Source organism: Trachymyrmex cornetzi, unplaced genomic scaffold (genome assembly GCF_001594075.2).
Source record: "Trachymyrmex cornetzi isolate Tcor2-1 unplaced genomic scaffold, Tcor1.1 scaffold64, whole genome shotgun sequence".
Classification (NCBI taxonomy): domain Eukaryota; kingdom Metazoa; phylum Arthropoda; class Insecta; order Hymenoptera; family Formicidae; genus Trachymyrmex; species Trachymyrmex cornetzi.
Genome location: NW_017299959.1, coordinates 494,386 through 506,349, shown reverse-complemented (window position 1 = coordinate 506,349; position 11,964 = coordinate 494,386). Strand labels below are relative to the sequence as shown.

The following is an 11,964-nucleotide window of genomic DNA, read 5'->3' as shown; positions in this document are numbered from 1 at the left end:
TACAAGGAATCGTTATATCGATGATAGAGGATAACCGGCGCGTTTATCATCGTATGCAGCAGTTGCGCGATTCATCCGATGTTTGCGTATTTTACGTGTATGTACGTGTTGGTGTGTTTTACAATCCTGATAAAGTAATATTTGTAAACGCAGTGCACGATAAGAGCCAGAATCCCCATCGATATGCTGATCGCGCACTTTGTATATTCCGAGGTTTACATAACGCGACCATGACTCGTAATTGATTAATAAACGACTTTATCTATAATCAATTAGCTTTAATCTTTCAATTAGCTTCAACATTTAGTCTCTCTCACGAATTAAAAAAAAAATAAAAGATTATCGAATTAAGATAAGAAAAATTAACCGATATGTTAGATTATTAATAAAACTGCCGAAGAAATCGAAGCTATTTAAGAAATAGAAATAATTAAAACAAATTTTCTTTTGACTAACCATCAAGATTTTACACAGGTACTTCCTTCCAAAGATTTGCTATAGGAAATTGCTGTAAAATACAGTACTCATCTAAGAAATATGCGACGCAAAGGTCATATACTATTAGCATTCATGTACCGTTCTGTACTTATTCTACTCGCGACATCTTTCGTAACCGCGTAATAAATCAGACTCTTCTCAGTCAAAAAGCTGACAAGAGACGAAACGAGACCGTTGGAACCGCTTTAAGAGTTATTTTTATTGAGCACTTTTTTTCTTTCTGTCTAGGTGCTGAACCGAGCTCCGCGGAAAAGGGTGTGTACATCCTACACGTGCATTCACACGCTCATTCGCACATACATATATGTTACTTTTACACAGACAGGCAAGCCAAATAGAGTTTCATACAAATGTACGTATGGGTACACGAAATGTATCGAGCTTTATGCGCAGAAAGTAAGTCAGTTCATATATACGTACATATGTATATATATATATATATATATATATATTACATATGTAATAAATAAGAAATAAGAGAACAAATTTCATACATACGTTCACGTGTGTACATATGCGAGTACGCGTAAATATTCGTAGTAAAAAGACTCTTTCTCGTCTCCGCACTCGAAGCATTTCGTTGCTAAAGAGCATTGCTGCGGAAATAGTAAACTTTATTAATAGACGATGAACTTATATATAGGGTGTCTCGTATACGAGAAACAAGCTAAGAGAAGTGAAAAAAAAATTACGATTGAAATAAAACCATCGAAATATATTTATTCGCAAGTAGGTAACTCAAAATTACAGGACTTTGACAAATTGAGTTTTGACGATAGACTTATATAAATAAGGATTTCTCAGTTCCAATTTAAGAAAATTTTAATTCGCAATATAATTGACAAAATATTTAATATCGCATATTGCAATAACTATATGTTTATAAAATTAAAAATCATTTGTGCCAATTTATTAAAAAATCTAAAATTAAAAAAAGAATGTTCAACATTGATATGACATCCTATATATTTCAGAAGAAACGAGGATGCAGCGAACGCGATGGAATTTTTTTATGAATTATGAATATCGGAGTGTAGAAAAACGAGAAAAACGAAGCGAAAATGACGCTGTAAGAACTTCATCGATCGGCAGTAACTCAATATCCTTGAAAAGCGCACAATGCACCGTAATTGCGATGGGGATCATGGTCAATAACCGCGTACAATCCACGCCAAAAAGGGTTTTTTTGCAATTTTTCAAATTATATTTAAATAAAGAGATGTCTCATAAAATATCTTATAAAAAATTAAAAATTTCATTAAAGATCGATTTTATTAAAAAAAACATCGGATAAATTTAGAGCAACTTTAATATAGCTAATTTAATTAAAAATGTAAAATAATCCAAAGCCCGTATATTTATTATTAAATATGTATTGTTACTTGAAATCTGATTCAGTTTGATTTCAAAAGCGTTACAACTGTAACAATGACACATTCAGAGTGAAATTTTATATCTGTGTATGAGACCGCGAGCGGTTAAACAATTATACTTTGTTTTGAAATCAATTAAAGTTCAAAACAATTACTTACATATAAAATTATAAAATAAACTTAGAGCAATTTAAATATAAATAAATATATTATAAATAAAAAAAGGACTATGATAAAACCAAATAAAAATATCAGAAGTTTAGTAATTATTGACATTTTTATTAAATAAAGGAATTTCTTATGCATTTTGTGACACATCTTCTGTATATAGATATAAACGATAAAACTTACAGATCCATTATTTCAATAATACTATGCAATTTGTCACTCACCGATCCGACGCGCAGCGGCAGAGTTGCGATGTTAACTATGTTGAACCTACAAAATACAAATACGTCGAAATTATAGCTCTTAATATATGCGATGCTCCAATATATAATAATTAATGTTTCGCAAAATAATTGTTACGCGCACAAAATAATTACAAACCACTAAGCTAGCTTCAGACTAAGCACGACTCGTGATTCTCGATTCGTAGCGGATTCGCAGAAATTTATCATTCGCTAGAATTCTCCACACTGCTCGCAATTCGTTCACCGTTTGTATAATGCAGCTCTATATATACCACCTTGATTTATGGTGATGCGTGCTCTTTGATTTCGTCGAAAAACCGTTCCGCTCGCGAATTGGCGCAAATGGTGAACGACAAATGCAACGAATCTCCGTGCTATTCATAATTTAACTTTAATTTCGCGATCACGTGTCAGATACGCAATAATATATAAAACGATATATAAAACAATATATAAATAGATACAATGTACAAAATACTCACTTCGTGATTGCTTTGCCGTCGCCCGATGCCTCCCAGGTCTCCTCCTCTCCTCTCAGTTTCCTTTGTCGCACAAGTTCTTTCACTCGCGAAAACGTAGTTATAATTATACGAGCGTAATTATTCGAACATGTGAGAATCGCGCAGTACTTTAAACGACACTCCCGACACACGCGATATGCACTTTACTGCATTGCGAGAGAGATACGCGTATTATTAATAATCGGTAAATATATCGCGACTGTTCGTTACTAAAATCACACGATCCAATGAGCCATGTACGTTAATCCACGTTCTCGAACTGAAAATAATAGACGAACTAAATGTTTTGGCCGAAGAAAAAGTCGAGGTACAAAATAAAATTCATTTAAGGAGGTTGTAAGGGCATAAAACACATATATTAATATTTTCGCTTTAAACAAAACTACATACATGTGAAAGTTGTGTTCATAACATTCTGGTTTTATTGAGCAACATATTTTTATAGGTTATTTATTTTATTTATTATTAGTTTTACTGTTATAAACAAAAATTGTTAAAATAATAAGAAAAATCTAAATGTTTTTATATAAATGTTAAGTACTAAACATGACTTATGCAGAGTTTCATTGAGATTCACCATTAGTTTATAACAAATTTTATTTATTTACTGAACAATTAATGTCTGCATCTCAAAATAACTTTACAAAAATATTGTTGAATTCCTAGAGTATTTATATAAAAAAATTGAGATTTTTATCATTATTTTATAATACATTTTCATATATTTATATTAGAGTACAAATTTAAAAAATATTACTACTTATTTAAATAACTTTTAATCCAGATGGTCAGATGTTTCTATTTTTTTTGTATTATTATTAAATGAAATTTAGAATAGTCTGTAATTTTTTCAAGTAGTTCTTAACATATTCCATTTGCCTTACAACCTCCTTAACCGAAGGAATAACAATCGTTCGTAAGAATCGCGACGAATAGAATGAGAAATAATGGCTGTAGCCATTATTCAGCAGAGAAAGCAGCTTTGCAACTCTGTTATAAAATTCTTCAATATGATTGGTTTATACGTTCAGATCTATAAGAAACCAAAAGCGAAAACCAATTGTATTGAAGAATTTTACAACAATTGCAAAGCTGCTTTTTCTGTTGAACGTAGTCATTGATTTACAATTTCATTCTCCATCACTCTCATTTCGCGGATGAATAAGTCAACTCGCCTCGACAAACGATTATCGCTATACGCAGAGATTAATTAATCGCTTGGTATAACAATTACTAATTGGTCGTAAAAGATGCTCGCATTTCTCTCTCGATACTTCGAGAAATGATAACGTCACACCGCGCCGTTGCCTACCAGCACGAGTGTCGCATTACGAATGCGACAAGGCGGCAAGGGCGACCGAGATATTGTAAACAACGACGCGGTACGACGGCAAGGCCAAAGTCGTAATAAAGTATTTGTTGGAAATAAACGTTTATCCGAATGCTTATATTTAACATCTTTCAAATTGATATTAACGATCAAGTTATCAGCGCATATCCCGTTCTGCGAACTCACGTTGCACGAGGTGAAAGACAACAGGTTTTCGCTCGATTAGGAAGTTCATTGTTAGTGCATGTATAGTGACTCGAATCCTAACTCGATGAATGTGTGATCTGAATATAATTGTTCAAATTTTAATTACATAAATTTACTTTTCTTATAAATGTTAAAATAGTAAAGGATTAATTATTAAACAACAATATGCAGAAATATAGGGTATAAGAGTCAAAATAATTATACGATATATAAGACGTAAGAATTATAATATATCAAATATGAAATACATTAATTACATAAGTAACCTATCGTGAAAAACGCATCATTTCGATACATAAATCTGCACATCCCTTAATAATTTCATTACATGTTTCGGCTCTTGAATTGAGCCATCTTCAGATAAAAAATTAAAGTTACAACCTTGAAATTAATTTTCATCTACATCGTCACAGATACTTTTCTTTTCGCGCGACAGCTTAAATTAATTACTCCGTTTAGATAAAATTACTAAACCTAATATTCATGTAGAAAATAAAAGTTACTTTCGTTTCAAGGTAGAAAATAAAAAATTTTTTTGTTTGAATGCTTAAAAAGTATTCGTACAATTGAAAAATTTAACTTCTAAAATCAGAAATACATGCAAAGCTCGTTTGTTTATGTTAGAATAGAATATATTTCATTGTATAAAATTGCTAATTAATGTTTATTTTTTACAAATAAGACTTCTTATAAAAAATTTTCTTGTACGAATATTTTTTGCTCTCACTGTATATATATATATATATATATACATCATGTCTAAAAAAGATTAAATAGTATTATTTACAACTTTAATCAATGTGGAATAAGAAAATTATTGCCCCCAAAAATATCATTTAAAATATAAAACATACACTGAAAAAAATTTCTGGTTGAAAATGAACGAATCAGAAATTTCTGGATTTTATTAGAATTCTAGTTGAGATAACCGGAATTCTGGTTGATACCATATTTTTGGTAAAATCTACTAGAATTCTTATTTTTACCAGAATAATTATATTAATCAGAATTCTAGTTATCTCAATTATCTCTACTAGAATTCTAATAGACGTAACCAGAAAATTCTGATTCGTCCATTTTCCACCAGAATTACTGTTTAATCCAACCAGACCATTTTTCTCAGTGTACTAAACGATATATGATAATCCTTTGAAATTCATTTTTTTACGTAAATAATTGTTTTATTCTACTGAGCATTTAAATTATTAAAAGGCGGCCATGTGTAAATAAAAAAGCCCGTGGTATGACGTCAAAGCCAAACAATCGCGATAAAATATTTGTTATAAATGAACGTGCACCTGAAGGGTATAAGCTCTTACATTTAAATTGTTAAACATAATTTTTTCTCATATCATCCTTGAAATATGTACTTGAGAGATATATAATTTTTCTCGACTCAACAGACACTCGAGTGATATGCAATTAAAAAATTACTAGTACATAATATACAGTCCTCTTTCAAAAACTGATCAGACATTAAACACCAAAATTGCAAATATTGAAAAAAATTAAATTAAATTAACTCGTAACTAAGATCCTAATTTTTAATAAATTTTAATTTGCATATCTCTAAACGAGAGATATAGAAGTTAAACATTAAAAGTATTTTTACGTACAAGTTTTCCTTGTACATGAAAATTATTTGATGTCTTAGCCATTAGAAATTAATGAGATACCAAGTAATAACAAGTTAACAACGTTCCTTATCAAACAAGTAGGAAATGTTTCTTGAAAATATCTATCGGCGAGACGATAAAACGAGAACAAGGAATCGGGGCATTCAACTACGTTACTTGTCAGTTTATCGTTAACTTTCGTAAACTCATTGCTTGACCATACTTGAACACGCGAGAGTATTCTCATAAATACGCTACTTGATGCACATAAATACGCTACTGTTCTCTCTCTCTCTCTCTCTCTCTTCTCTCTCTCTCTCTCTCTCTCTCTCTCTTGTAGCGTGAGAGAACACACGCGTACGATTTGCCACGTGAAATTAACTCTCAACAATCACACCTTCGAAACGACACTGCGATTATATTACATGTTAACGTATTATAAAACGTATTGTTACCAATGACACTCATTTATTGATAAAATTAATTGTATACTTCAAAATCGGCACTTTAATTTTAATAAAAATAAAAGGATTTAAACAATCAATTTTACGAAAGAAAATTTTAATTTTGTCTAGTCAAAACATTATCGGATAAACTAATCACATAATAATTATATTTCATTATGATAGGTTAAATAAAGGGCTAAACGTTCCGTTTCGCTATGCATTATCGAATAATGTAACCATGCAATAATATTGAAATAGAGCCGTATTGAAGTCCATGTCGAAATCGCGTTTTGTATGATTGTTACGAACCCGCCCAGTGTTATCGTCATTAATATGATTATCATTATCATTAGCGCGAATGCTCCATGCCGCGCACGAACGCGCAATCTCTTCGCGAAGTCATCGACAACGCATGGTCGTGCCTTGGTAGCGACTTTCCGCTTCCGGTACGACCGTAATCGGCAACGAAGATTCTCCCACCGGTTACCGTTTCCAAGCTCAAACTCGATAAACAGCGTATATCTAATGGTTCCCGATAAGAAGCGTTTAGCAATGAAGGGAACGACTTCCGGATCGACGAGATTTACGTTAAACTCCGATATGAGTTTGAAGTTCAAATAAATTTTTCAGCTAATCGTTCATATTAAAAGTATTTTATCGAGACGTATAATTTTACGTTGATACTCCAAAAGAATAATTTATTAATATATGATTAGATATATGTAATTATATATTAATCAATTTTATTGTCAAATGCATAAATATCTGAAAACTACTCAAATATGTACATTCAGGAATATCTTTTCATTGTTAATGTACATGAATATTGAACGATTAAATACTTCAATATTTATGTACATTAAAATAAGAGTACATTAATGTTGTTCTATATATTTGCGATCAAATAGAGAAACGTGTGCGCTCTATTTGCGAGTCTTATAAAGTAGTTACGAAAATGCTTGCGTATTCGTAAAATTGTATTCTGTGATCGACATTTTTTTTCCAGTCGCTTGAATGTTCCGCGGATTGCTCGCTCAAACGATTTCGTAACTCTCGGCGCCGCGGCGCCCGGATTATCTTGTTACTTCAAACCAGCTCGACATACCTTTCCCGTACATCGACTTCTGTACACTGATACACGTATCGCGCACGTCGGTCGCACATGTCGTGGCAATGTCAAAGTTAGCCTTGTTCATTTATACTAACCTTCATGCCCGATTGACTAAACGCGACAACGCGAGGAAATCGCGTTCATAGATTGATGAAAAAACAAACAGTATTTCACAATACCAACATATGATTTTACTTAGACCTTGATGCTTCAATCTAAAATGTTCCAACAAAGTGTAGCATAAAGTATTTTGTATTTTTATTGGAAACAGTCCACTCAAGTCCTCGTTAAAATTTTATGTCGAATTTTTAGTACGTCTGAATGTTGATTTAATATATGACTTTTTATGTTAAATTGACTTTCAAAATTTCTTAGTGTTAAAATAACACACAATTTATGAGTAAGTGAATAACATAAAAATAATGTTTTTTAAAACAAAAATTCTAAGATAAATGAATAAAATATGTTAACATATCATAAATGTTAATTATAATAAAGAAATATGATTGCGTCAATTGAAGCAAAGATTAACTCGAGCTAAACCGCGTGATTTTAGTATTTCAACAAATTTTTAATTTTAGAAAATTTGTGTTAAATTTAACATTTTTTACATATCCCAAACGGTCCACTCTAATTTTTGTATTGAATTAATTAACACAAGATGAACATGTTAGAAAATAACACAAATATTATGTAAAAAATAAATATATGCACTATATTTATGTAAAAAATAAATATATGCATAATATTTGTGTTATTTTCTAACATGTTCATCTTGTGTTAATTAATTCAATACAAAAATTAGAGTGGACCGTTTGAGATATGTAAAAAATGTTAAATTTAACACAAATTTTCTGTGTAAAATTAAAAATTTGTTGAAATACTAAAATCACGCGGTTTAGCTCGAGTTAATCTTTGCTTCAATTTTCAACATTAAATACAGCTCATTCACGTAAAACCAAGATTTAATTTTTTATTAACTGCTTATTTAAAGTTCAACGACCTTTTGTTCCAAAACATAAATAAAAAAAATAGAAAACGAATAAAGAAAGAATAAAGAATTCGTTTGTATTGAATCGTCATTCAGCTCTAGGTTGTACATTGAGTTGAGACGGTTTCTATTACGATTATAAAGAAGTTAATGATGAAATAAAGACATAGTCATAGATACACTCCACAGGCTGTCGCCTTGCAAGTCGATCCCCTCCGAGCGTTTTCCAGATCGTTAAACATCGTGTCGAGCAAGCGTGTCGCTCATTGACCCTCGTGTTCCAAGGATGTCCGATGGAAATTGACTAACGAAGAGACGTCATCGCGCAAAATGATCCCTGGAAATAATTGCTGTTTCGAAATATCGCGATTCGAGAACTCTCGTGTCTTCTCTCGATAGAAAATAACGTACCATTAATTGCTAATCATACTGCCGTTTTAGATTTCGGATATATCGAAATTCGAATTTTTCTCCTTTTCTTCGTAAAAGGAGTAAGTTATTGGTGTGATCCTCCGAAAATCATGAGAGTCGCGACGCGTGACAAAATTCTACGAAGAGGTCGAAGATGTGAGCATCTCTCATTATAATCGGAGGCACGCGCGAGTGTCACTCGAGACGAGATGAGAAACTCCGCGATTTCTTCGCGATGATAAACAGACTAAACGTGCAACGCAAAGTCTTACAATTTCATTAGGTTCATATGAAATTTCCTCTTTACTTAATAATAAAATTACAGACCATAACGCGTCTCTTATTAAATATTACCTTATCTTTCTACGAGATAAAATATATTTCACAATCAAAATAGTATACGTTCTTGAAATGCTGAATTCATTTTCTCTCGTGTTCTTTTGTGATTTCTTTGCCCACACATTAAATACAGATTACCAATAAATCAAATTCAACAGAAAAGAATCAGTTACCAGTAAAATATCGTTACGTTCCTTTTCTGCAATTGCGTAATTTAATTAGTCATTTTATTAGACAAATTTTTTTATTGAATAACATCCTAAATATTTTTCGCCTTAAACATAATCCTTAAACATAATTTTTTTTAATTAAAATTTTATTTTTAATTTGTCATGGCTTTATACAGAATCCTGTAAAGATCGTAATACGCTTAAGGGGAGATTCCTGAAATCATTTTGAAACAAAAAAGAATTCTAATATGAAAATATCAAGAAAAAATATTTTTTACATAATAAATATCAATAATTATAATTAATTTTACCTTCACAAACATAATTTTTATATCGATATTAAAAAGAGCCGATAATAGCTTTTAGCACTTTGTGTTGTACCATACTTAAACGTACAATTTTGAGACGATATAATTCGTTAACTTTAAAATTTTAACATTAGAATTTTCATCTGAAAATGATTTCAGGAATCTATCCTTAAATGTTGTTCTTTATGGGACATTCTGTATAATAAACATTCAACTAATCTATTTATTTACTTTCGTATAGATCTATTATAGATCTCGTATAGACATATTTTCAATATTTGTTAGATAACACAAATATTTCTTTACTTCATCCTAATCTTCGAAATACTTTAAGCGTTTTCGTTTTAAACGAAATAAATTGAGAAAGTCGCCTCTCTCTGCTTTTATCACAAAATTGAAGCGACCGCAAAATAAAGAAAGTAATAATAAGTCTGTTTGCGTTGCTTGTACTTTTTGCACTCAGCATCTTTTCGCTCCTCTCTTTTCAACGTCCAAATATATATTTATTTCCTTTTAAAACTCAATCGAACATAACATAATAATTTCTACATTTAATATATTAAATCTAAATAATAAAATATTATACCTTCCATAAATAAAATGATAGAGAAATAATATATATATATATATATATATAAATCTGGCAGCCACTTCAAGTTATATATATATAAATTTTTGGAAAGTTCAAACAATTCAAACAGACCTATTAATTCACATTAAGCGTAATCGTTCATCGATCGCGACTCGCTCCTTTCGCAAGCAAAGTGCACTCTTCGAAAAAGTTCACGAGGCCGCGCGAAATCCCGACGTGGACGCGTCAGAAGGTTAGCCGCCTCGTGAATTCTCGCGTTGAGCTGCACCGAAATGAAATCCACGTTACTCACCGGGATGACTCGTCGCGCACTTTCGTCCTCTCTACCCTCCCGCCTTCTCTCACGTCTCTTCACGGCGCGCCGGTGTGTAGCTCCGCCGAATCCGTCTGGCAGCGTAAATTCGACGATTACCGTCACACACCTTCGTCACGCACTGCGCGTCCGTGCCTCCCTTTCGCGGAGCGCCGAGCACGAGCCGCGAGCGCGAGCGGCGCGAATTTCGTAGCTGAGAAATTTTGGAGTACGCGGGATTCGGGAACGACGCGCGCGACGAACGAGTCCGCTCGCGTCGTAGTAACGTCACGGAGTCGCGCCGCGCGGCCCCGGGAACCGTCTCTATCTCTCTTTCTCCCTTTCCCTGTCGCGAGCGAGCGGACTGTGCGCGGAGATACGATATCGATACAAACCTCAGGCCGTCATGCACTGACTGCCGGCGCCCGCCCGGCCCGCCGCCACCGCTCGACGCTCGACCGCTCTAACCGCTGCCGCCGCGGCGGCCTTCTGCGCATGTCGCCATTCGCGCGCGCGCATATCCACCAAGTTCGAACGGAACTTACGGAACCCCGCTGCGAGCGCCGCGACCGCCGCGACCGCCGCGCCAACGAACCCTCCCGCCGAACCGCCCAATTTTGTCATTTGAACATTACCCAGTCGATCAAAATGTTAACAAATCTCTTTCTCAATCATCTTTCGTCTCTGATTTGAGGAAATAGATGTTACCGTTTATTAAGTATTATCCAGTAACCGAAAGGAAATTTCTCCATCTTTCTATCTTTTTTAAATATCTGCAGGTATTTTACCTGTACAAAAAGAAAACAATTTTGCTATAATCTTTTTTTTTAGTGAAAATTTATAATAATTAGATACAAATTTGGAAATAATTATGTTGAACTATCAAAATGATCATGTAAAATGTTTGAGCGTTGATGACAAAAACATCTTAATATTCTAGTAATCAGTTTGATTCTACATAATTATTTTGTCCCAAAAAAATCAAAATTATTTTTAGATTCTTATCTAGCTAACTTTTTAAATACTTTAACAAAATTGTTCTTTTCGAGTAGCAAAGTTTGCCGCAATGGATACATTGGTTTTTTTAGTATTATAATAAAGTACAAGCTGTGTTGGAATAACAATACATTTTTCAAATTGGTGTATCTTTTCAAAGTGGAAACGAATTTAATCTATCGTTGGAAACATTACTGTCGTCATTCGTAGCTTCGTATCTGTACACGGTGTAATACATCGACACACGATACATGTCGAGATCTTTATTTCCCACTCCTCGCGAATAGAATTACCAGCCGTACTCTTTTAAATACATATACGAGGTGTGATCAAAAAGTAAGGTGACTTTT

The 11,964-nt window shown here is 32.9% G+C and overlaps 1 protein-coding gene across 2 annotated transcripts in view; it reads right to left on the bottom strand.

Annotated features, from left to right (window-relative positions):
* The window catches only part of LOC108766927 (amyloid beta A4 precursor protein-binding family B member 1-interacting protein), a 137,121-nt gene extending 126,062 nt beyond the window's left edge, over positions 1-11,059 (bottom strand). The window contains exons 1-2 of one of the 2 annotated variants that reach the window (XM_018516503.1): positions 2,767-2,989; positions 2,264-2,309 (exon numbers count right to left, since the gene is read on the bottom strand). The gene's annotated coding sequence lies outside the window, so the exon portion shown is untranslated. Of the gene's footprint in view, positions 1-2,263; positions 2,310-2,766; positions 2,990-10,618 lie in introns of those variants that run through there. The other variant, XM_018516502.1, reaches the window with a different exon arrangement.
* Positions 11,060-11,964: the final 905 nt, after the last annotated feature.